Genomic DNA, 27,474 nt, shown 5'->3' with positions numbered 1-27,474 from the left:
TGGCTAAGGGACTTCTATCTCGTAGCCTGACCGTGAAGCGGGAGGGAACAGAATACGATTCTTCAATGAGGTTGAAGGAAAGCCATGGGATCGACAGGAGGGAGGTCGGGGGGAAGAGGACTCTCTAAAAATCTCTTCCCTCCATCTCCCTGTTCTTAGCCTGGGTTGCACACCACGTTATTATCTGTTGTCAATCAGTAGTATTTATTACAGACTGTCTGATCACCTACAGTGGTTGTGTTGCAGCAGCAGCAGAGTGATGTAGTGGAGTAGTGGACAGAGCACGGGCCTGAGAGTCAGAAGTCTTGGGTTCTAATGCCGTCTCTGCTAGGCTGTGAACCCGTTGTGGGTAGGGATTGTCCCTATTTGTTGCTGAATTGTACTTTCCAAGTGCTTAGTACAGAGCTCTGCAAACAGGAAGCACTCAATAAATACGATTGAATGAATGAATGGTCTGCTGTGTGATCTTGGGCAAGACACTTCACTGTGCCTCAGTTCCCTCATCTCATCTCTAAAGTGGAACGAGACAGTGAGCCCCACCTGGGACAGGGACTGAGTCCAACCCGAATTACTTGTGTCTACCCCAATGCTTAGTACAGTGCCAGGAACATAGTAAATGCCTAAATGCCATAATTATTATTATCCAGATCCCCAATTAACATTAGGTACCAGTACCCTAGAGTATTCCGAATGAGGAAAAAGTGGGGTTCAGCTGATTAGTTTATGTCACTCTCTAGGCTTTTGTGATAGCCCGTATCATGCAGAGCTCCTCTCCCAGTGGACACAGATCAGTTAATCAATGGTATTTACTGAGCATCTACCGTAAGCAGAGCACTGTATTCGTAAGGATGATCAGACGCTACTCAGAAAAAAATAAAAATCCAATGGGTTTTCCCTCGCTCCAAATGTGTTAATTCCAGTCGGCCCCTTAAACATTACCGTGTGTGAGAAGCCTCCTACTATACTGTAAAATGGGCAGCTGCCACACAGAATACGTTAATGCTTCCGTGTTCTCTGGCAGATTAGCGCAAATTAAATTGTGTGTTAATACTACTGGAGCCCTCCTGCCCTCTGGGACGTTTAAGCGAATTGAGATAATTGCTCTGAAAATATCTTTGTGCTAATTGTTTAATGTAGACCAATAGCAAAATATTTTCCTAGGAATATTAACCTGTTTTGCAGTAAATGTTGTTTACTTACAGGCCTTTACATGTGGGACCTATTAGGTAACATCGCTATGAAGGGAGGTTTGCTTACTACTTAAATGGGAACCAGAATGTCAAAAATAATTTGAGGAAAAGAACACAAAGAGACACACATGGAAGTGCAGGGGAATCGACGAGATGGATCTTTCTGCATGCTACATCCAAGTTAGCTCAAATAAGTAACAATGTTTTCTACTGGCAAGGGGCTGTTTCTAAACAGACTCTCAAATCATAACTCCTCCATCCGTCTCATTCCTCCAGATTAGTTCATGTTTCAGACATTAAGTACCATAAGCAGATCTGCATTAGGTATTGGGAAATCTGATTTAACCCCTTGGTACTAGATAGAAACAGTAAAAGAGGAATAAATTATTACTACGGCATTTGTTAAGCACTATGTTTTGAGAATTATTTTAAGTGATGGGGTAGTGATAATATAATAATAACGATGGTGTTGTTAAGCGCTTACTATGTGCCGAGCACTGTTCTAAGCACTGGGGATGCAAGATCATCAAGTTGTCCTACATGGGGCTCACAGTATTGATCCCCATTTTGAAGCAGCGTGGCGCAGTGGAAAGAGCACGGGCTTTGGAGTCAGGGCTCATGAGTTCGAATCCCAGCTCTGCCACTTGTCAGCTGTGTGACTGTGGGCAAGTCACTTAACTTCTCTGTGCCTCAGTTCCCTCATCTGTAAAATGGGGATTAAGACTGTGAGCCCCACGTGGGACAACCTGATTCCCCTGTGTCTACCCCAGCGCTTAGAACAGTGCTCTGCACACAGTAAGCGCTTAACAAATACCAACATTATTATTATTATTATTTTACAGATGAGGTAACTGAGGCCCAGAGAAGTTAAGTGGCTTTGCCAAGGTCACACAGCAGACAAGTGGTGGAACTGGGATTAGAACCTAAGTCCTTGCTCTCCCAAGCCTGGACTCTTGCCACTAAGCCACGATGCAAGTTAATCAGGCTAGGCACAGTTTCTGTCTCACATGGGGTTCACTGTCTAAGTATTTGGAGTACAAGCATTGAATTTTTAGATGAGTAAACTGAGGCACAGAGAAGTCAATTTGCTTAATAATAATCATGGTATTTGTTAAGCATTTACTATGTGCCATGCACTGAACTAAGCACTGGGGTAGATGATAGATAATCAGGTTGGGCACAATCCCTGTCCCATGTGGGCCTCTCAGTCGAATTGCAAGAAGAACTAATATTTAATCCCCATTTTCCAGATGAGGAAACTGGGGCAAAGAGAAGTAACTTGTCCAAGGCCACTTCAGTGAAAAGGCTTATCAAGGTGGTGGTGTTCTGACCCCTCGCTTAAGTTTAGCAGATTATATCTTTCAGTGTTGAGGTCAAATTGAGTCGCTTCTCTCAGTTCATTCAATCAGTCAATTGCATTTACTGAGAACTTCCTGGGTGCAGAGCACCCTACTAAGCACTGGGAGAGTACAGACACATTCCCTGTCCACAATGAGCTTACAGAGCAGACTTCTGCTATTTTATTAGTTTGGTTTTTTTAACATTATTTTTTATTCAAACAGGTTTAAAGATCACAGTAATGCAGTCCATTTTCAAGATAGCTATTTCCCAAATGTTTACATTCTAAATAAAACCAAGTTCCTGGGCCCTGGTAGCTCTAATAGTCTGGGGCAGCTTCAGAGAGAGACTGAAGATCATTGATCTCACACATAAAATGTGGAGGGGAAAAAATATCCCTGCTGCCAGACGAAAGGGAAGGAAAAAATATTCCCCAGAAATGAAAATCTTGCTGTAAATTCACCTAGCTCAGCCTGTGAAATTCGTTATGTCCTTGGTATGCTTATAAAATATATATTTCATGATTCCCTCGTCCATCAAAGCATGCAATCTTTAAAAATCCTTTCTGCTGTCCAGAGTGATGCAACTGCACATTTCACTCGAGAATAATCTGGTAACCAAACTTGAAAGTGTGGATTCTGAGGAGCTGGCAGCTGGCCCAGCAACTAACCCTGCTGTTTGAGAATGTCATAAAATAAGCACAATTTAATCTTTCGAAGCCTTTTGGTCAGTGGCTGTCATTTCCGCAGAAAATAACTTCAAAGAAGACAGGCACCTTTGTTGATGCTTTTTTAAGCAGTCGTGAGCTCCAGTGCATTTTTCTTTAGAACAGGGAAACAAAGACCTCAAAGCAGGTAACACCTTGCAGGGATTAGATGTTGAAGGGATGTGTAGGCTGGACTATAAAACCCAACCAGTGCCAGTCATGGGCTAGGTATGATATCATTAGGAGATATAGTCAGCTGGATAAAATGTCATTGAAGGGAATGGACTCTGGCTGCTTATTTTAAAAAAAAAAAATCAAAGGAAATCTTTCATCTACTAAAATACAGAGCTGAAATATGTTCAGATTTGAGCAGGGAGAGAACAGGTCTTTTTAATAATACCATAAGGCTCCTCTAGATTGCAAGCTCATTGCGGGGAGGGAATGCATCTGTTATATTTTGTTGTACTCTCCCAACTGCTTAGTATAGTGCTCTGCATGCAGTCAGCGTTCAATAAATACAACCGACTGATGGATTGGACTGCATAATTTAAGCGGGAGGAGGGTGGGGGCGGTCCTTGTCTCTGTGGCTACTTACATGGCTATTATGTGGCCCTTCTTCTGAAGCTGTGTTCTGCTTCCTCAGGTTTCTTAAGAGTCTTTAATAACTGGGGGAGCAGCACAGTCAGTGGAAGAGTACAGGCATCGGAGTCAGAGGATGGGGATTCTAAATCCAGTTCGGCCACTCGCCTGCTGGGTGACCTTAGTCACTTAGCTTCTTTGAGTCTCACTTTTCCTCTTCTGACAAAATAGGGATTAAATAACCGACTGTGAACCCCATGTGGGACAAGGACTCTGTCTGACTTGATTATCTTTCATTTACCTCAGTGTTCTGTATAGTGCTTTTATTATTTTTGTAACTATTATTATGCTATTTGGTTTTCCTGAAATGTCAATACAGTTGAGGTCCAAGTGTGCATTGGTCAAAGTAATAATAATAATAATAATAATGTTGGTATTTGTTAAGCGCTTACTATGTGCCGAGCACTGTTCTAAGCGCTGGGGTAGATGTAATCCCCATTTTACAGATGAGGGAACTGAGGCACAGAGAAGTGAAGTGACTTGCCCACAGTCACACAGCCGACAAGTGGCAGAGCTGGGATTCGAACTCATGAGCCCTGACTCCAAAGCCCGTGCTCTTTCCACTGAGCCATGCTGTTTCTCCAAGTAACCCAGGTACTCTGCAGACAGAAGAGTGTAGTAGAAAGAACACAAGACTGGAAGTCAGGAGACTTGAGTTCTAGCCCTGGTCCCATCGCTTCCCTGTTAGGGTCACTTTGGGCAAGTCATTTAACCTCTCTGAACCTCAATTTTCTCAACTGTAAAAGGGGGATACAGTACCTGTTCTTCCTGCCTCTTAGACTGCGAGGGACTGCCTCATCTAATTGTTTTGCATTTACCCCAGCGTTTAGCATGGTACTTGACACACAGTAATGCCTAATCAATACCATCATTATCATTTTTTTTCGCCTGGATCAATCTGGATTATGGGATTTGTGAACAGCAGCTACAGAAAGAGCGAGAACTGTGCTTTGAAAATCTCAAAGTCCCTGGGTTCCACCTTGAAGGGCGATGTCACTCTAATTCTCCACTTCCAAGATGACTAGAGAATGTTGAGGTACATGGATAAGGCATGATATTATATAGCAGAAATTCTAGGTGTGTTAGAATACCATTAAATATAAGAACATTTACATAAATACTATGGGGCTGGGGTTAGTATTCAGTCATATTTCAGTGCTTAGTGTATGCAGAGCACTGGACGGAACGCTTGGGAGAGTACAATATTACAATAAAGAGACACGTTCCCTGCCCATAGTGAGCTTGCAATCTAGAAAATCAGAGTGCTTAAAGGGTACACAATGGAATTTCTATTCTTAATTAGTAGGAGTAATATTAGCATGTACTGAGTGCACACTGGGGACAATGTCCTATACTAAATACTTGGAAAACACAAAATAAGCAAGTGACACATTCCCCACCCACAAGGAGCTTACATTCTATAGGAGAGAAACACATGAAAAAAATTAATCAAAGGAAGTAACCAAATGTGGACTGTAAGCTCGTTGTGGTCAGGGAACGTGTCTACCAACTATGTCATATCGGACTCTCCCAAGCACTCAGTACAGTGTTCGGCATGCAGTAAGCACTCAATCAATATGATATATTGATTGTTGTACAATTGCATAACATATATGAAAATGCTCAGGATGGGTATAAATGAGTGCATAAATGAACTATGCTTTAGAGAAGCAGCGTGGCTCAGTGGAAAGAGCACGGGCCCTGGAATCAGGACTCATGAGTTCGAATCCCAGCTCTGCCACTTGTCGGCTGTGTGACTGTGGGCAAGTCACTTAACTTCTCTGTGCCTCAGTTCCCTCATCTGTAAAATGGGGATGAAGACTGTGAGCCCCACGTGGGACAACCTGCTTCCCCTATGTCTACCCAGCGCTTAGAACAGTGCTCGGCACATAGTAAGCGCTTAACAAATACCAACATTATTAAATGATGGAGATTGCTTATGGATTGATTCTGTTCCTTTCACTCCACAGAAACCACACTGTCAAAGGTCACCAGTGATCTCTTTCTTGCCAAATCCAACAGCCTCTGCTCCATCCCAATCCTCCTCGACCTCTCAGCTGCCTTTTACACTGTCGACCACCCTCTTCTTCTGGAAATAGTATCCAACCTTGGCTTCACTGATATTGTCCTCTCCTGGTTCTCCTCCTATCTCTCTGGCTGTTTATTCTCAGTCTCTTTGGCAGCCTCCTCCCCTGCCTCCCACTCCCTAACTGTGGGGGTCCCTCAGGGTTTTTTTCTGGGTCCCTTCTAGTCTCCATCTACAACCATTCTCTTGGAGAAGTCATTTACTCCCAGTGGCTTCAACTACCATTTCTATGCAGATGATAACCAAATCTACATCTCTACCACTGATCTCTCTCCCTTTCTGCAGTCTTGCATTTCCTCTTGCATTCAAGACTTTTCTCCTTGGATATTCACCTGTCACCTCAAACTTAACATGTTCAGAATTCCTTATCTTCCCATCCAAACCCTGGCCTCTCCCTGACTTCCCCATCACTGTAGACAGCACCACCATCCTTCCTGTCTCACAAGCCTGTAATCTTGGCATTATCCTTGACTTCTCTCTCTCTCATTCAACCCACATATTCAATCCATCACTAAATCCTTTTGGTCCCCCTTTCACATTGTTAAAATCTTCCCTTTCCTCTCCATCCAAACTACCACATTAATCACTCATCCTATCCCGCCTGGATTACGGCATCAGCTTTCTTGCAGACCTCCCAACCTCCTGTCTCTCCCCACTCCAGCCTATACTTCATGCTGCTGCCTGGATCATTTTTCTACAAAAACATTCAGGACATGTTTCCCCACTCCTCAGAAAACTCCAGTGGTTGCCCATTCACCTCTCCATCAATCAAAAACTCTTTACTATTGGCTTTAAAGCACTCAATCGGCTTTCCCCCCTTACCTCACCTCACTACTCTCCTTCTACAATCCAGCCCACACAGCTCACTCCTCTAATGTTAACTTTCTCAATAGTGCCTTGATCTCATCTATCTGTCCACTGACCCCTCACTCACGTCCTGACTCCGGTCTGGAATGCCCTCCCTCCTCAAATCCTACAGACGATTACTACTCCCAGCTTCAAAGCCTTATTGAAGGCACATCTCCTCCAAGAGGACCTCCCTGACTAGGCACCTCCTCCTCCTCTGCATCACCCTGACTTGCTCCCTTTGTTCTTCTCCCCTTCCAGCCTCACAGAATTTAGGGCATATCTGTCATTTATTCCTTTATATTAATGTCTGCCTCCCCCCACCCTAGACTGTAAGATCTTTGTGGGAAGGGATTGCTTCTGTTTTTTGCTGTATTGTATTCTCCCAAGAGCTTAGTACAGTGCTCTGCACACAGTAAGCACTCAATAAATACAATTGAATGAATGAATCTGTACATCTTGGGATGCTGAAAACTCACGCAGAGAGATGTGGTGTAGGAGGTGGGAATTTAGGATGGCATTAGAAGTGGGGAGTGTTGTGATCCATCATATTTTCAGAATGAGGGAGTTATTGATCGGGGGCCTAGCAACAGTAGGAGCACTTCTTCTCTCATTCCCTTTTGCATTGCCCTGACTTGTTCCTTTTATTCATCCCCCCTCCCAGCTCCACAACACTTATGTGAATATCTGTAATTCATTTGTTTTTATCAATGTCTGTATCCTCCTCTAGAGTGTAACCTCACTGTGGGCAGAGAATATGTCTGTTCAGTGTTATATTGTACTCTCCCAAGTGCTTAGTACAGTGCTTTGCATACTGTAAGCACTCAATAAATACAGTTGAATGAATGAACGACTGCATGAGTGGCGAGATCAAAGTACAGTTAGAAGGTTGGTGTGACAGAAACAGAGAGAGCAAGCTGGAAATAGGTGAAGGGAGTAGAAGTGTAAGATGGGTTGGGTTGGTTGAGAGCCTGGAGGCCGAGTGAAGGAAATTTTTGTTTGATTCGGAGGGATGTCGGAAGCCAGTGGAGGGTTTTGCAGAGAGGAGAGGTGTGTGAAGAATGACATTGCAAAAGGATGATCCATGCAGCACCATGCCATATACTCCGGAGAGGGGAGAGACTGGAGGCAGGGAGTCCACTGAAGAGGCCGATGTCATAGTCTAACCGTGAGGTGACCGTTCATTCATTCAGTGATGTTTATTGAGCACTCACTGTGTGCAAAGGACTGTACGAAGCCCTAGGGAGAGTACAATATAGTAATAAGACACATTCCTGGCCCACAGTGAGCTTACGGAGTAGAACTAGAATCAGGATGGTAGCAGTTTGTGTGGAAAGGGAGGGGCAAATCTAGGAGATGATAATAATAATAATAATAATAATAATAATGATAGAATTTGTTAAGCGCTTACTATGTGCCAAGGACTGTTCTAAGCACTGGGGTAGATACAAGGTAATCATGTTGTCCCACGTGGGGCTCACAGTATTCATTGCCATTTTACAGATGTCACTGAGGTACAAAGAAGTTAAGTGACCTGCCCAAAGTCACACAGCTGATAAGTGATGGAGCCGGGATAAGAATCCACGATCTCTTGACTCTCAAGCCCATGCTCTTTTCACTAAGCCATGCTGCTTCTCCAGCTTCTCCAGATATTATGTCAAAATGAAATCCAATTTCTACTGCCTTCCCCTACTCATTGGACTGTTAGGAAGATGAATAGATAGATATGAATTAATGATACCTTGTATTTTTATAGCACTCTTATTTTTCCAAAACGTCTCCCTGATACCAATTCCTTTTGTAGTCACAACAGGGAGAGGCAATGATATATCATTTTTAGAAACAGCATGGTTTAGTGGAAAGAGCATGGGTTTGGGAGTCAGAAGACCTGGGTTCTAATCCTGGCTCTGCCACTTGTCTGCTGTGTGACCTTGGGCAAGCTATTTCACTTCTCTGTGCCTCAGTGACCTCTTCTGCAAAATGGGTGACTGTGAGCCCATGTGGGACAACCTGATTACCTGGTATCTCCCCCAGCGCTTAAAACAGCTTAGAACAGTGCTTGGCACAAAGTAAGCACTTAACAAGTACCACCATTATTATCATTATTTTTATTATATCACCCTCATTCTTTTGTGGTCATGCTACAGGTCAGTCACGGTGCTGCACTTAGAACCCAAGTCTTTGAATCCCAGAATCTCCAACAGATCAAAATCCCTCTCCAAATTCTAATTTTATGGGATTCTAGTATCCTGAGGGATTGATCCAGCTTCCAAACTGATTAATTTACTCCAAAGGAGTGATGTGAAAGTATCTGATCAGAATGGGAAGCTCATTACGGACACCAACTCTGTTGCGTTCTCCCAAGAGCGAAGTATGGTGCTCTATACACTAGAAGTGCTCATTCAATCAATCAGATTTGCATAATTCTTACTATTTGCAGAGCACTTGCACTAAACTCTTGGGAGAATACAATGCAAATAAATACCAAGTATTGATTGATATATTGTACTCACCCAAGTACTTAGCACAGTGGTTTGCACACCGTATGCACTAAATAGAGTCGATTGATCGATTGATTTGCTTAATTATCTGTTAGGTGGGCTGATTGTTATTAGAGAAATGAGCCTCCTAATGAAAGTGATATGGATTTCTGATCGAGTTACAACTAGTGTTAAAGGTATTTTATCTTTCACCAATTCTTGGGTAATTGAAGGACAGGGGCTGGGTTTAATTTGCAATGAGAAATCCCACTGGTGCTGGTAGAGTGCCTCTTGGCCAGGGGGCAAAAAATGAATATTTAATAGTGGTAACTGAAAAAAAAAAATTGAAATCTGAGATTTCAGGTTTGGGGCATACCAGAAGTTTCCTGTCTTTTGGTCAAACTAGACCACCAATAACAATAGGAGAAAATAAGGGAAATTTTTATTTCAGCCTTGATTGATCTGATTTCATCATCGGGGTGGGACTTTATAAAGTAACTCTTGGCATCCATATACCTAAATCAAAAGCTAATACAGATCCCTACTGCTACATATTCATATATGGCAAATAATTCTCTCCCAAACTGTGCACTGAAGAAAATTGATAGAGGGCTCAATGGTGTGTATTACCAGATAACAAACCTCTTGCTTTAGGGGATTTCATTGTTTTTACATATTATCGCAAGATGCAATTCTATGACATTTGTCTTGTTAATCCTTCAGGGCTTCATACTTCCCTTTAATTATTTTTAGCCTATACATTACATTTTAGACTGTAAGCTCCCTTCTAGATGATGAACTTCTTTCAGGCAGGGAACGGGTCTACCAGATCTGTTGTATAGTACTCTTCCAAGTGCTGAGTGCTCTGTACACAGTGAGCACTCAATAAATACCTTTGACTGATTTTTTAAAAACCACTTATGTCAAGCTTCGAATTCCATTTTTATCAATTTTCCCTTGATTTATTCTGGTCCTTACAAAGGCATTTTAACAATTAATTGATTTTTGCATTGAAGGAGGGCTTCATTTATATTACTTCTACCACTCAGATGATGAGGAAAATCAATCTGACTGAATGCTCCATTAAGGTATTAGCTTCTTGTGGGCAGGGGACATGTCACTTCTATCCTTTATTCTTTTGCAAGGGTTTAGTCCGATGCACTGTAGCCAATGGTACAGCGCTCAATAAAAGTTCCTTCTACTACTCGGGAAAAATGAATCCTGACAAATTTGTAAATATTGGAATGCTCTTCTGTGTGAAAATTCAACGTATATGCTCCCTCTTAATATGGTGCCCTTTCTGAAGCCAATTGCTGTAAAATATTATGATGGTGAGAGAAGCATATAATTATTTTGATATTTTTTAATCATCAAAGCTAAGACAGCTCAAAATGCAGCATTTATTGGCTCGTTCAAAGCTGTACACCCACAACCTCCCACAGCCCTCTCTCACTCTCCCCTCCCCCAACTCAACACATGAGCACACGCGTACACACCCACATGTGCACGCTAGCAAAGTCAAACATTAATCAAGATGGAACAAACCACCTGGATCTTCATTCACCTCTGAGGCTGATTCTCTCCTTGCAAATTCAGGCAACACTGCCCTTCCCTTTGGTTGTGGCCCGCTTTTTAATTTTGGATCATTTCCTCTTGATTCTGATGACAAAGGGTAGTTTCCAATATTTTACAAGAAAATACCGAATGTCCTTATTAGCTTCCAGCTATAAATGCCCCCAAATACGTTTGCCCAATATAAAGCGCTTACCACTGGTGAATGCCGGGGCACACAGAACAGAGCAGTAAAGTCACCATACAATATGAGGAAAGCCATTAAAAAAAGAAAAAAAAAACCTGGAAAAGCATCAAGATGGCTGGCCCCTTTGTAGTTATAGCACAAAAATTGAGCCTTATTTCTAAATATTTTCCCTGGTGGGAAATAACATCTTGAAAATAATCCCAGATGTATTCATTTGGGCAACAATTTGCCGCTTGCAGCATATCGGCATGGAAAAATTATTGAAGGCTTCAATTCTGGACTTGTATGTTTAAAATGTCAGGCTTTAGAAAAACAGCATCATTTTCCTTAAAAGCTATTCATTTACCTGGAATGTTGTCCAGAAGGCCTACATTAGGGCTTGGTTTTGTTAAGATTGAAAAAATGCCCAAAGGCAAAGAAGCAGGCAATTTTTTTGTGGATAGAGCTAAATGCTAGCAGGACCCATAGTTTAAGCAGCTTTCTGCCTTGAGACTAAAAGCACTTCCATGAGTTTGGGCGTCTCACAGCTTCCAAAGATCAGTCGTATTTATTGAGCACTTAACTGTGTTCAGAGCACTGTACTAATCCCTTGGGAGAGTGTGATCTACCAGAGTTGGTCGACATGTTCCCTGTCTAAATTGACCTTAAAATTCAGAGGGGATGTCTAGATTGTAATTTGGATATCTAGAAGATGTCCAGAGTATTTTATACGCAGGAATTGAAATTGGATCACCTGACCAAAACTTAAAGGATCTGAAAAGGGTCGTTATAGAAACGTAGTTTCTCTGCAAATTCAGAACTCCCATTATTATGAAGAAGAGCTTCATATGAGAAGATAGTGTGTAGAAACATAAATAGCAAAAGCCTCTATACCAGTTCTGTCAGTGGACGAAAATATGACACCTGCTTTTTTAGCAATTATTCTTTTAAATTGATCTATTGAAAAATCATCCAGGCTTCATATTTCCAACATTAAACCACTCATTTTCCATTGGGAAATGTAAACTTGTCCGTGGCCCTAATAACCAGTTTCTCTGTAAGATATTTATCTGGGGTTTTCCATGCTTCAGTACACCCAGTCTTTCCATGATGTGCTTTGGCTGCATCCTGAGGATAGAATGCCTACTCTACTCCTTTAACAACAATCATCTCTCTGGGCCTCTATTATTTGTCTCTCTCACTGTCAACCCCTTGCTCGTGCCCTCCTTCCTTCCTGGAATTCCCTTCCCCTTCACAACCAGGGGATCGCCACTCTCCTCATCTTAAAAAATGACACCTCTTCTAGGAAGACTTTCAGGACGAATCTCTCCTTTCCCACCTTATTTTCCCTCCCTACCGTGTTACCTCTGCACTTTACTCTGTAATAATAATAATATTTGTTAGGTGTTTACTATGTTCCAAGCACTGTTCTAAGCGCTGGGGTAGATACATAGTAATCAGGTTGTCCCACTTGGGGGGGCTCATGGCCTTAATCCCCATTTTATAGATGAGGTAACTGAGGCACAGAGAAGTTGTGACTTGCCCAAAGTCACACAGCTGGCAAGTGGCAGAAGGGGGGTTAGAACCCAAAACTTCCAACTCCCAAGCCTGTGATCTTTCCAGTAAGCCACACTGCTGTGCCCACTAAGCAATCAGATACTCATCACCCCTACCTCCACAGCAGGTATGTATATAGCTTTTTCTTGGTTGCTTCCCCTATGGGTAATTAATTTTATTGCTTTCCACCCTGACTAACTTGTGGGGTCTCTGGCAACAGGGATCATGTTTGCTCTCTCAAATGAACTCTACCTAGTGCTTCCTTAGAAGCAGCATGGCCTAGTGGATAGAACACAGTCCTGGGAGTAACAAGGACCAGCGTTCTAATTCCAGTTCCTCCACTGGTCTGCTGTGTGGCCTTTGGCAAGTCGCTTCATTTCTCTGTGGCTCAGCTATGTCATCTGTAAAGTGGGGATTAAGGCTGTGAACACCATGTGAGACATGAACTATTTCCAAACTGAATATTTTGTAACTACCCCAGCACTTACAACAGTGCTCAACATGTAGTAAGCGCTTAACAGATACCATGAAAAGAAAAAAATGCAATTGTTATATTCTCTCCCCAGATGCTTAGTACAGTGCTCGGCATACTATAAGTTTTCAAAAAATTAATTGATTGCTTTGAATATAGTAAGTGCTCAGTTAACGTCACTGATGGGCAATAGGCACTGTTCACTAATAAACTTATGTCTATCAGATAAAACACAATTGTGACATTGGAAGAAATAGCTGGATACTTGCATTGGCAACAGGCATTATTTTATACGTTCTATGATTCTATTTATCTCTTTCAATAGTATTGATGCCTGTCTACTTGTTTTGTTTTGTTGTCTGTCTCCCCCTTCTAGACTGTGAGTCCATTGTTGGGTAGGGAGCTTTTTCCAAGCACTTAGTACAGTGCTCTGCACATAGTAAGTGCTCAATAAATATGTTTGAATGAATTTAGGGGCCATGTAGATGACCCATCAATTAGAAATATTTATTGTATGCTAACTGTTTGGGGAATGATATAGCATGCTTGGAAAAGTAAAATAGAGTTGGTAGACATGATTCCTTCCCTCAAAAAGGTTAGAATCTAGTGGGTGAAATGAACAGTAAAATGAACTATTGCTAGGATGTGATGAAGTATGGAGGTATATTTGTAGGTAGAAGAAGAGCTGTGCATGCCCAAAAGGTGGAATGGAAGTATTGGAGTGGCAATAAGGGAGTTGTGAAGTGGGAATAATAATAATATTTATGGTATTTGTTAAGCACTTACTATGTGCCAGGCACTGTACTAAGCGTTGGGGTGGATACAAGCTAATCAGGTTGGACACAGTCCCTGTCCCACACAGTGGTCCCAGTTTCAAACCCCATTTTACAGATGAGGTAAATGAGGCCCAGAGAAGTGAAGTGACTTGCACAAGGTCACATAGCAGGCATGTGTGGAGCCGGAATTAGAACCTTCTGACTCACAAGCCCATTCTTTATCCACGCTGCAGCACTTACTATTTGCCAAGCACTGTACTAAACTTTGGGGTAAATAAAAGATAATCAGGTCGGACACAATCCCTGAGTAACGTGGGGCTCACCAATCTAAGAGGAAGGGAGAAGAGGCATTTTATCACCATTTTACAGATGAGGAAACTGAGGCACAGAACAGTTAAAAATAAAAATAAATTGTGGTATTTGTTAAGCACTTACTATGTGCAAAGCACTGTTCTAAGCGCTGGGGGATACAAAGTGACCTGTCCAAGGTCATGCTGTAGTAAATTAGCAGAGCTGGAATTAGAACCAGGGTTCTATGACTCCCAGGCCCTTGTCCTATCCATTAGGTCATATTTCTTCCTAGAAGCAGATGAGAAATTGATTAAGGAGGGCCTTCTGGAAGAAATTCAGTTTCAAATGATAATGTGGTATCTTCTTTGGGCAGAAATATCTCCCAAGCCTGAGCTTTTTACAAGTTTTCTGTTTAGAAATCATCAATCAATCCATGGAATTTATCAAGCGCTTACTATGTGCAGAACACTGTAGTGAGCACAGGGGAGATTACAGTACAACACATCTGATAGACATATTCCCTGACCACAAAAGGAGGTCCTTTCTACCTTAACTTAAACGGAGTGAAGGATGAAGACACAAATTATCAGCCAGAATACTCTCTCACAAAAAAACTGCGAGCCATTTTGGCTTAGAGGTAAAGAATGGGATAGGGAATCAGAAGACCCAGATTCTAATCCTGACTTCAACATTTGCCAGCTCTGTGACTTGAGCAAGTCAATTGGCTTCTCTGTTCCTCAGTTTTCCCATCTGAACAGTGCAGATTCAATAACTTTATTATCATTACTTATCATTATTATTATCATTTTCATTATTACTACTACAGGGAAGCAGAATGGTGCAGTGGAAACAGCACGGGCCTGAAGGTCAGAAGATCATGGGTTCTAATCCTGGCTCCACCACTTCTCTGCTGTGTGACCTTTAGGCAAGTTACTTCATTTCTCTGGGCCTCACTTCCAACATCTGTATAATGGGGATTGAGACAGTTTTAGTCCCATGTGGGACAGGGACTGTGTCTAACCCGATGACCTTGTAACCACCCCAGCGCTTAGTACAGTGCCTGGCACATAGTAAGTGCTTAACAAATACCATAATTATTATTATTATCATCCCCAATTTGCATAAGAATAACAGACTGCATGATGCAAGAAATTAAACCGATTAATCAGTTTGTAAAATTTTACTGATCTGGAAAAACAGCATGACCTATTGGAAAGAGTGTAGGCCTGGGGGTGAGAGGACCTGGATTCTAATCCTAGATTTATCATTTCCCTGCGATCTGACCTTGGACAAGTCACATTTTCTCTGCGCCTCAACTTTCTCTTCAGTAAAGTGGGCTATTCATTTTCTCTCCCTCTTAGACTGTGAGCCCCATATGGGACAGGGACTTTGTCCAATCCACTTACATTATACATATTCCAGCACCAGATGCATATCTTGGTGTTTCACAAATACTAATTATTATTATCATCATTATTATTATGTGATTTTAACATCTTTCTGGGGTTTTGAAAAATTCTGTTTAACCCAGTCACATTTATTTCACCTACATACTAAGTGTCTATTCATTCAATAGTATTTATTGAGCGCTTACTATGTGCAGAGCACTGTACTAAGCACTTGGGATGAACAAGTCGGCAACAGATAGGCAACAACTAGTAAAGATGGAGCCTGGAACACTTAAATGCCTAGAATTCATGAAAAAATTGGGAACAAGCTAAATTAGGAGCTCATCTTTGCTCGAATTTTTAGTGTAGGTCAGGGCATTGGTGTTGCAATTTTCTACATAGTTGTCCTTTGTATTTGAAGATGACAAAATATGCAAGTAAATTTAAGGGAAAAGGGCAATAAATTAGACTTGGATGGGAGCATGATTTTACTTCTCTAGGTGTTCGATTCAATTTAACATGTACAAGGAGAGAGGATAATGCTAACTTGTTCATAAAAATAATTCCAGTGCTGACATGCAAAAACAGTTTTTTAATTGGCTGGACGACTTCTTTAGCCTTGTTGACAACACTAAATTTTCAAATCCTCCATTGGTAACCTTGAGTGAACATTATAAATGCAGAAAACTCTTAAATGCACGCATCAGAAATTCGTTTGGCCTTTGATATTTTTGGTGTCTTTAAAGTCAAAACTGTAAAATTACCACATAATAAAAACCAGGGCTTTGAACGCTAATTGCCCATTTATAAAATGCCCTTTTCCTACAATTATGTAGGTGTGAGGCATAAACTTCTTCGGTTTTACTGAGCCGCGATTTATATTTTTAGTGCGGCTGCTCTCTACTGCGTTTTATCTGAGGCTTATAAAAAGAACCCGATTTTATTAATCCGCCTTAGCATCCACTGGAAATTAAGTCTCGGAAGATCCCTACGGTGTTTTAATTGCGAGTAAATTGCCTCCAATAATTGGTGGTTCTACTAACTGCTAGGACTGACCCACCCTAAGGTCGGTCACAAATGCCGGTTTTAAGAGCTCAACCCAGGCCCGATAGCAGCGTTTTGTCAGCCTGCCTGGGGGGACTGTGTCAAAGCTGAGACCCTGCTGCTTTATTCCTCTAACCGTGTTGGAGAAACACCTCACAAGTGGAATTGTGGTTGCCTCATCCAGAAAATGTGGAAAGGATTAATGTGGCATGTAAAACAAATCACTCCTGAGCTCAGCTGAGAAAGTGGGTATTAAAAGCACTCCAGTCAAAAGAGCTTTAGTGAAAGGGTCATGGTGATATACAGAGAGAGCACATGTTGGCCTCCAAAGCTTCAGGGTGTTTGGAAATGGTAATGGTCCATGGGTGTAAATTCTTTCAAGACCTCTTAAAGGCACATGTGTTTCTTGAACGCGTTCTCCAAACAAGGACCTGTTATGGGTTAGATTCACTGAAGCTTTTAAACTTTATTGATTGGTTTGTGGGATTCCAGGTTCCCTTACTGCCTTTCTCTCCCCCACCCTTTAATACCGTTGATAAACACAGGCAGAGATCTTTAATCCTAACCGTATGCATCTCTGCGCACTGCGGGCTGGAGCTGTAGTGTCTGCCGCAAGGACCGTTATTTATTTTTATTCTGCAAGTGTTTGCTAAGTGTTCCGGAGTTAACGTTCTGTCGGGAGTCCCTCTCTCCCAATCCGGTGCTTTGGAGGTTTATTTTGAGGAAGGGAGAAGGAGAGAGGTTTGCAAACTCCTCGCTATTTGAAGTCTGAAGCAGATCCTTATAGCCTCTTCATCTGGCCTTTTATATTGCTGCAGTTTTATGTTGACATGTGTGCATCAACATGGAAAAGAGGAAAAAGAAACTGCTTCGATGCAGCCAGTCATTGCGTTTTGGGAGTGTTTTAATCATCAGCATCGAGTTCTTACAATCCAATTTTCTATTCTCTTTTTGGAATAAAAATCACTGGGATCTGATGGTACATATGCCAGTCCCTAATAAAACTGGGGAAAAGGCAGCCATCAGTGGTACTCACTGCGGAGTGCTATTTGCAGAGCCCTGTTAAGCACTGGGAGAGCACAATTCCTGACTTCAAGGATTACTACTAACGTTATTTAGGCTATTAGACTGTAAACCCATTGTGGGCAGGGGTTGTCTCAGTACAGTGCTCTGCACACAGTAAGCGCTCAATAAATACAATTGAATGAATGAATTAATATTATGTGCCCAAATTCAGGCTATTTCCCTACTCGCAGTTTGCTTCATTTTTGTTGAATCCTTTTTGCTTTGACTTTCAATTTGACTCCCTTTTGACCTCTCCAGCACGCACATTTCCTGTTTAGACTTATTTACTCCATTTGAGCTTTCAGTGTTGGTCTCTCTTGAGGTAGCCGAAAGTATCTTGAGCACAGAAATGCCTACTAATTCTGTCGTATGCTCCCAAGTGTGTAGTACAGTGCTCTGCGAAGAGTCTTGTCTTATGCCGTCGAGTTATCTCCGACCCATAGCGACACCATGGACACATCTCTCCCAGGACACCCACCTCCATCTGCAAACATTCTGGTAATGTATCCATAATGTTTTCTTGGTAAAAATACAGAAGTGGTTTACCATCGTCTCCTTCCTAGGAGTAAACTTGAGTCTCCACCTTCGACTCTCTCCCTTGCTGCTGCTGCTGCCCGGCACAGGTGAGATTTTACTTGTAGCAGATGGCCTTCCTCTCACTAACTAATGCCCAGGCTAGGAATGGAATGGGTAGGCCTTTCTTCGACTCTCCCTCCTGTAGTCGAGACTGGTAGAGTACTGGAAACTCTCCAGGTGTGACCGAGAGGCTGCAAAGAATAGGCTTCCAGTTAATCAATGATATATTTTGAGGGCTTATTGTGTGTAGACCACTGTACTGAGAGATTGGGAGAATATGATACAGCAGAGTTGGTAGAAACGTTCGCTACCCACAGGGAGCTTGCACTCTAGATGGATTCTACTGACTGACTAGCTAGGAACTGGTTATTCACTCCCTGGGCAGGTGTCATGGCAGGTTGCAAAATGTACATGAAATTTCCCAATATCCTCAGCATTTGTATTTGTTCATTTAATCATACACTCAACTACTTATTCCAGTTACCTCTATTTGGAATTCATTTTGTGTTTGTCTCACCCATTACAGTGTAAGCCCCTAGCAGGCAGGGGAAAATCACTTATTTCTGTAGGACAATTCCATGCATTCAGTGGATAGTCAGTGACTACTGTTAATACAACTTCTGGTGCCTGGCTCATTGACAGTTAATGACAGGGGGTGTCTGCATCCAAATTTCCTCTGGCAGATGATTGCGATAGGGGGTGAATTAAGCTTTCACAGTGGATTGTGCCTTCCTTCTTGTTGACTGAAAGTTTATTTGGCAGTAGTCAGGCAGGCAGTCAATCATAATTCAGTGCTGACTGCATGCAGAGTGTTCTACTAAGCACTTGGGAGAAAAGACTACAAACAATAAACAGACACATTTTCCTGCCCACAGCGACCTTATGGTCTAGAGGCAGGGAGATAGGCATTAAATGACAGATATGTACATAGGTATTGTGGGGCTGGGGGGCGCGGGTAAATAAAGGGAGCAAGGAGGGTGACGCAGAAGGGAGTGGGAGAAGAGGAAAGGAGGGCTAAGTCAGGGAAGGCCTACTGGAGGAGATGTGCCTACCTGAGGGATTGATGGTTTTGTCTTGCACTGTCATCCCAGACTGCAGAAAGCTGTAGGCTCAGAGCTGGGAAGGTGGAAATGGTCAAATATTTTGGGTTTGTCAGGCAGAGGCACTCATAATAATTTTAGCATTACTTATGGTACCCATTAAGCACTTACTTTGTGCCAAGCTCAAGTTAATCAGGATAGACACAGTCGCCCCACATGGGGCTCACAGAATAATTAAGAGGGAGTAGGATTTCATCTCCATTTTCCAGATGAGGTGACTGAGGCACAGAGGATTTAAGTGACTTACCCAAGGTCACATAACTATGTGGCAGAACCAGGATTAGAATACAGGTCCTTTGACTCCCAGGTCTGTGTTCTACCCACTACATCATGCTGCTTCTCCTGTGTCTCTGATGTCAGGGGTTCAGCCCAAAACTCTGGTCTTATCTACACAATACAATCTCTGCTAATGGTAAACATAAAGTTCCTTTTGTCAGTGCAGATTCAGAACCCAGGGTTGGCTTGGGGCGGGGTGTGGGGGGGAAGGCATATCCCCTAGGCACATGGCATGAGTGATTAATTTTCCTGCTATACTAAGGCTAGTCATAAAAGTGCACTGGACATGTGATTTGCCCCTTTGGGCTGGTACTGGAAGGTATTTTCCCTGGAAAAAGCTATATAAGTTGATTCATTTATTTCCCCAAATTTATATCCTAAAAATTAGACCACTGCTATTGTTTAGTAATTGTTCAAAAATGTTGATCAGTGTATTCTTATAAAATCAAAAACCTATTCCACTTGCAGTTTGTAGCTTTTGAATCCAAATCTTTTCATTGCATTAGAGCTAGTAAATATATATGTTTTGTAATTAGCTTGGCTCCAATCCCCAAGCAAGTCCAATTTTTTTTTTTTCACTAGCTTCTAACATGACTTCATTGCTTCATTGGTAACACTGTTTTTTGTCAGGTCAAGTCAAGATCAATAATTTCCCCAGAAACTATTCCATTTCCCTCTAGACTGTGAACTCATTGTGGGCAGGGAATGCGTCTGTTGATACATCGTACTCTCCCAAGCGCTTAGTACAGTGCTTTGCACACTATACACACTCAAATATAATTGAATGAACTACCCACTGAACTTAGAGTCCAGCCTCAGGGACCCAGGAGATATAACACTTCATGCCATCTTTGCAAAAGCAGAGAAGCAGCAAGGCCTAGTGGCTAGAGGATGGGCCTGAAAGTCAGAAGGACCTGGGTTCTAATACCAACTCCACCACTTCTCTGCTGTGTGACTTTGGACAAGTTCCTTAGCTTCTCTGTGCCTTGATTACCTCATCTGTAAAATGGGGATTAAGACTGTGAATCCCATGTGATTAATCAGGTGACTAACCTGATTAAATGATACCTAGCCTAAGGGTTAGTACAGTTCCTGGTACATGGTAAAGGCTTAACAAATGCCATTAAAAGCAAAAAAAGAAAAACTCATAAAGCACTGCAATTGCCTTATTTTGGAAGTCAAGTGACTCATATCAATCTTGCTCATTACAGTAGACAAATCACAGATTTTAGAGTAGACACTGGGTGGAATCAAGGTGTTTGAACGCAAGGGCCCGAGCAAAGACCCAGACGTCTAGTTGGTAATTGGAGATGGAATCATTGTTTTATTCATCTTGTTCTTCTGGGAAGGAACCAGAATACATTGGGCAACACTAGCTGTGAATGGGTGTGTATATATAATTGTTTTTTGAAGCCAAGTTGCTATGTTGGCATCACTACCCACATCCAAAGAGACTGAAAAGGCTAATGCCTTGAGGGCTTTTCCACTCTGAGAAAATATACATCGGTTACGTGGTTTTCTACCAAAAAGTTCTTTTGAAAATCCAAATCTGCACAAAGCTAATGGCAAAGAAAAGCAACTCTTTAGGTCCAGGATGCCGCATGTAAATTCATAGACCATAAACTCATTGTGGGCAGGGAATGTGTCTGTTTATTGTTATATTGTACTCTCCCAAGGACTTAGTACAGTGCTTTGCACATAATAAGCACTTAAATACAACTGAATGAATCTGCTCAATGTACTGGTGCTATTCCACTCTTCCAGCAGTATTGTACACTTGGAATATTATTAATGCAACTGGAACAATGATTATCTGCTTGAAATTGGGCAATATGACAGAGAAAGAAACTTCATTGTTCTCCTCTTCACAGATAAATATTTTAAATCAATGGGTTTCCATCCAGACCAGAGGATGACCCGGGCTTTTTTGGAATAAAGTCCAATCCAAATGAATTCATAAAGGAGATGCCCCCCCTCTAATTACAGGGGTTCGCAGAGTGGCAAAAGAGAATTGGTGAGTGAACAAGGGAAGTGGGAGGGGGGGTTGGAAAAGTCGACTGGCATAGTGAGCCGTGGAGGGAAAGGTGGAGGACGAGCATTCTGGTTACCATAGTGCCAAGAGAAGCGGCGTGGTCCAGGGGACAGATCATGGGCCTGGGAGTCAGAAGGGCCTGGGTTCTAATCCCAGCTCTGCCACTTGTCTGCTCTTTGATCTTGGGCAAGTCACTTCACTTCACTTTGCCTCAGTTGCCTCATCTATAAAATGGGGATTAAGAGTGTGAGTCCCAGGTGAGACAGGGACTGTGCCCCACCTGATTATCTTATAGTCACTATTTCCATTTCATTGTACTCTCCCAAGTGCCTAGTTCAGTGCTCTGCACAAAGTGATTGACCTACTCCATTGATTGACCTACTCGAGTAGTTATTACAGTGCCTGGCAGATAGTAAGTCCTGAATAAATGCTTTCAAAAAAAAACCAGTCAGGATCCAGGATATATGTATGTGGCTAATAATATCAAAAAGGCATCAAAAAGCTTAAGCTTGTTTATTTTAGGAATTATTTTTTCCATTTATCTGGCTTATATTTCCCAGCACATTGCTTTCAAAATGGTCATAACATTTTTTGGAGCATCCTTTCCTCCACCAAGACAGATTCAAATTGTTAGAAGAACGTTCTCTGATTCTGCCATCGCGTTCTAACCCAAATGCAGAGTAAGAGCACTCCTACTGGCAGAATCAATTAATCAATCGTATTTATTGAGTGCTTACCATGCGCTTAAGAGTGTATAATATAACAGAGTTGGTCGACACATTCCCTGCCCACACTGAGTGCACTGAGTGTTTTGAAGTTTGAGAATTTTGCATTCTTCTCAATGGACTGGATGTACAAAATTCTGATACCATTCATCAATTTTATCTCACACATTTCAGTAAGTCATTAGATCAGTGTGTCAGCTGTTATTTGAGCAAGTGCTCTGTAAGTCTCCACATCGTCAACCCTGCTTTTCTAGAAAGCTGGTTCATGTGATGAGGAAAAACACAACCTTAATGTGTTACACACCTGGAGAGTATATCAAAAACCACAAAATGCGTGTGGGGGGTGGGAGGAATTATTCCCAAATTGCAGCTTCTTTCAGATTCAGTTTGCATACAATTCAGTCTAGGGTTTAAACTTTACTAGTTAGATGAATGTTTTCTTTCCAGAACACTGTTTAAAAAAAAAAAAAAATGTTTGGAAAGTTCACCTAATTCGGAGTCAAGGACTTCTAAGAACTGGGATGTGCTTAAGCGTGTAAGCCCTACTGTAGACAGCTGCTACTCCCCCAGATATTCTGATGAGGACAGATGCTCAAATCGCTTTTGTGTTTGAACTTCTATTACACAGCGGTACAAAAGTTGGCTGGCTAAATAAGAGATCGAATGGATAGAAAACCAAAAAATCAAGACTAAAACAGTTTACAGCCCAGGACCACATTGTATATCCCACACAGCATTGTTCCAGGAACCTGGTTAGTGTTCCATACACCTGCTTAATGTTTTTTGTTTCATCGTCACAAATGTCAAAGTGCTCGGGCAGGCAGGAGGGTTTGAATGACAGCCACGCACTAGGCTAGCAGTCATGCTTTTCCACTACCAAATTGGACCATAAATGATGAAACAGAGGTCGGAAAGGAAGTATGGGAGCATACAAATTTGAAAGAGGAAACTGCTAATAGCCATAAACTCTGGGCAATCAAAGGCTTGGCAAGTCATTGCAAATTACCTGCTTCATGAATTACTGATCGGACTGCATTATGATATGGAACTTTCTAACTCTTTTCATGTGTTAGACCATGGTTTCTAACAGCTCCCAGATCAAAAGCAAAATTCTGCCAGCCAAACTTTGAAATAAATACCCCCCAAAGTAGCCTGAATACCTCTTAGTTAGATTTTTCTTTTAAATATGCAGGCATTGTTATTTTTGATTGACTGATTTACTGATTCAGTGAACTATAACCTCAGTACTCTCCCACTCTGCTTAAGGAACAGTTAAAAAAAAAAAAACAGCAAAAAGTTTTTGTTTCATTTAGCTAGGCATCCAAAACTGAAAGAGCCCATGTCTGTGCAAAGTATATTAAATACATGGAGTAATGACTAATATTTTTTGGCATATTTTAAGACACGCCATTTGATTGTGTGTAAGAAGCAAACATGATTCCACTAATTAATTTATCTTGGTAGGTTTCTTGTCTCGAAATTGTGGACTAAAATTATGACTGCAGGTATTCTACTGAGGACAGATAATGTCCTTTGAGGGGATGAATAGGCCATGAATTTTACCAGTCACCATCTTAGGCTTCCAGTGAAGCAGGAGCCTCTGTAGTACAAGGCCAGGGCCATTAGGCAGAATAGCCAGAATGGGGCTAGTTCCAGAATCTCTGGGCCTTTGCCTCAATTCATCTATCTGGGACTCCTCCCCTTCCTCCTGTGAAAGGATCAGAACTTCCTGGAAGTAACTCCCAATTCCAGGGTTGTCCTCATGTCAAGAAAAACCTATGTGGCACCAGAACCTGATGTAGTTTGTGATTCTGGATTTCAAAGTGCAGGAAATGTCAGGTGACTTAAGCTTACCTGTCCCCACTTAGATGTAGCCTAAGTTTTGGAACTCCCAAAACAACCAACTCATGTAACATTAGGAAATTTCAGAGCTTCCCATAAGGAGTGAGAGCAAAACTTCGTAGCCCCTTGGTGATGGCAAAGGGTCACTGCCAATTTGTACTACCTGTTACCTCATTTCCTGACCGTCATCTGTAGTGCTTGAGACAAGTACTGTAATGTTTCTGCTCCTTTCCCTACCTCACCCAGGTGATTAAGTGAATTGGAGCAAATAATAGTGTTCTGCCTACAATAAGTTCCCCAAAAATAACACTGATGGATTTATTGAAGAGCTGGGAGGCTTACTTGAGGTAGGGCGGTGGAGGGGAAATGAAGATAACCAGGTATTTATAATGGTATTTGTTAAGCACTTACTATGTGCCAAGCACTGTTCTAAGCACAGGAGTAGATACAAGCTAATCAGTTTGGACACAGTCCATGTCCCACATGGGGCTCATAGACTTAATCGCCATTTTACAGATAAAGTAACAGGCACAGAGAAGTGAAGTGGCTTGCCCAAAGTCACACATCAGACAAGTGGCAGAGCCGGGATTAAAACCCACATCCTCCGACACCTAAGCCTGTGCTTTTGCCACTAGGCCACGCTGCTTCTCTCCTATTTAGTATTAGTATTTAGTATAGTGCTCTATACGTGGTAAACTCCACTGACTGATATTCTATAATTTTATTTTTATTAACCTCTTTTTCCGCCTCTACACTGTAAGATTGTTGTGGGCAGGGAATGCAGCTGTTATATTGTTAAACTGTACTCTCCCAAGTACTCTGCAAAAAAAAGCACTCAGTAAATATGAATGACTAACTGATATTCCCACCAGTACTGTTTAGGATGACTACAGTATTGCTCTGCTTAAATGGTGTTTCAGAGGACTGATTTTTTTTTTTTTTTGGTCAACTATTACTTCATTACTTCAGGATTTTTTTCAGAGAAATAATAATCACCTGTTGGTATTGAGCACATGTGTCCAGAGCATTATTCTAAGTACTTGGGAGAGTAAAATAGTGATAAGCTCCCCTGCCGTCAGAGAATTTACAATCAGAAAAGGAAAAAGGAACAGAAGAGAATAACAGAAAGAGCTAGACTCCTTATCTGGATGTGGGCAGGGGATGTGTCCTCAGCTGTGTGACTGTGGCAAGTCACTTAACTTCTCTGGGCCTCAGTGACCTCATCTGTAAGACTGGGAGCCTCACATAGGACAACCTAATTACCCTGTATCCCCTCCAGCGCTTAGAACAGTGCTCGGCCCATAGTAAGCGCTTAACAAATACCAACATTATTATGTGTCTGTAATGTTGTACTATCCAAAGCAGTGTTCTGCTTTCAGTAAGTGCTGAATAATTATGAGTGATTACGTAGACAGAATAACCAGATCCTGCATCTAAACAAAAGTTGGCCAACAGACTTTATAGGTTGTATTTCTTCATATTTAAAGACAGAGAATTATAATAATAATGGTATTTAAACACTTAGTATGTGTCAAGCACTGTTCTAACGGTTGAGGTAGATTCAGGCTAATCAGGTTGAACACAGTTCCTGTCCCACAGTCTTAATCCCCATTTTACAGATGAGGTAACTCAAGCACAGTGAAGTGATCTGTCCAAGATTCATTCATTCATTCCTTCAATAGTATTTATTGAGCACTTACTATGTGCAGAGCACTGTACTAAGCGCTTGGAATGAACATATCGGCAACAGATAGAGACAGTCCCTGCCGTTTGACGGGCTTACAGTCTAATCGGGGGAGACAGACAGACAAGAACAATGGCAATAAATAGAGTCAAGGGGAAGAACATCTCGTAAAAACAATGGCAACTAAATAGAATCAAGGCAATGTACAATTCATTAACAAAATAAATAAGGTAATGGAAGATCACACAGTAGACAAGTGGTGGAGCCAGGGTTAGTACCTAGGTCCTTCTGACTCCCAGGCCAGGGCTCTGTCCATTCAGGTTCATTGTTTCTCAGTTCCATGTCACACGTGGGCCCTCACCCCCAGAGGATATTGAGAAATTCATGAGGAAAACCTGATTGGACCAAGAGAAATTTTAGGATGAACTGAGTTCAGGCTTTGGGAATAGCGTGAGCAAGGTGATGGAAGTAGAAACTGAAGAACAAGGTACAACTAGACAGCAAAATTGGGGAATAGCAGATGCAGAGTGCAGGTAGGTGAGTTGAGCGTGGCATAGTGGATAGAGTATGGATTTGAGAGTTAGAAGGCCATGAGTTCTAATCCTGGTTCTGGCTCTTGTCTACTCTGTGACCTTGGGCAAATCACCTCACTTCTCTGGGCCTCAATTACCTCAAATGTAAAATGGGGATTAAGACTGGGAGCCCCCATGTGGAACAGGGACTGTGTCCAACCTGAGAATCTTGCTTGAATCTACCCCAGCATTCAGAACGGTGCCTGGCTCATAGCGTGTAACAAATACCATAATTACTATTACATTATTTTTAGTGGGGACAGATGTCAGAGAGTCTTGAAAAGCATTGTGAGGAATTTTTGTTTTAGATGAAAAGACAAAAAAGCCAGTGGAGGTTTTTGAGGAGAGGAGAAATGTGCATGAAGTTATGTTCTGGGAAGGTGTGGATGAAGCAGTGGTTCAGAAAGGTGATCCTAGTGGGAATAATAATAATAATGTTGGTATTTGTTAAGCACTTACTGTGTGCCTAGCACTGTGATTGAAACGGGGAGAGGTTGGAGTCTGGGAGACCAAGGAGAAAGCTAATGCAGCAGTTTCCCTGCAGCAAGACCGGAGAAACCAATTCAAAGAAACTCTAACATTTAAATAATGGAGTGTGTCAATGAATTTGTGGATTCAGTTCTCGTTCTCCATCCTCTTCGGTCATGTCCTCATTAAATTTGGGCACCTCGAGTTAAGAAGGAAATGATTTTAGATGATTCTTGGTTCATCAACTTCCTCAGACTTTCCCTTCCTTTCACCTCTGCTTTTGGAAATCAGAGCTTACTTGAATGTACTCAGTTCTCCTTTAATGCAGGGATTGTATTCCTAACCAACACGGTGCTAAAGATACCTCATGTCCTAGATCTCTCACCTTGGTTTCACACGCAAATGATCATCAGTGGGTCCCAACCTGGCACTGTGTCCTACCCACAAGGAAAAGGGTTGCCTGAAGAACTGCTCCTACCTCACACATGGCAAACTCAGAGCACTCATTCTCCTCTCATCTCATCTCCAGCTTCCCAAACCAAACAAACAAAAGAAAAGGAAAATCTCGCCCGTCAGTCTCGAC

This window comes from Ornithorhynchus anatinus, chromosome 8 (assembly GCF_004115215.2).
Source record: "Ornithorhynchus anatinus isolate Pmale09 chromosome 8, mOrnAna1.pri.v4, whole genome shotgun sequence".
In the NCBI taxonomy this organism is placed as follows: Eukaryota; Metazoa; Chordata; class Mammalia; order Monotremata; family Ornithorhynchidae; genus Ornithorhynchus; species Ornithorhynchus anatinus.
Note: the sequence above shows the minus strand (reverse complement) of the source record.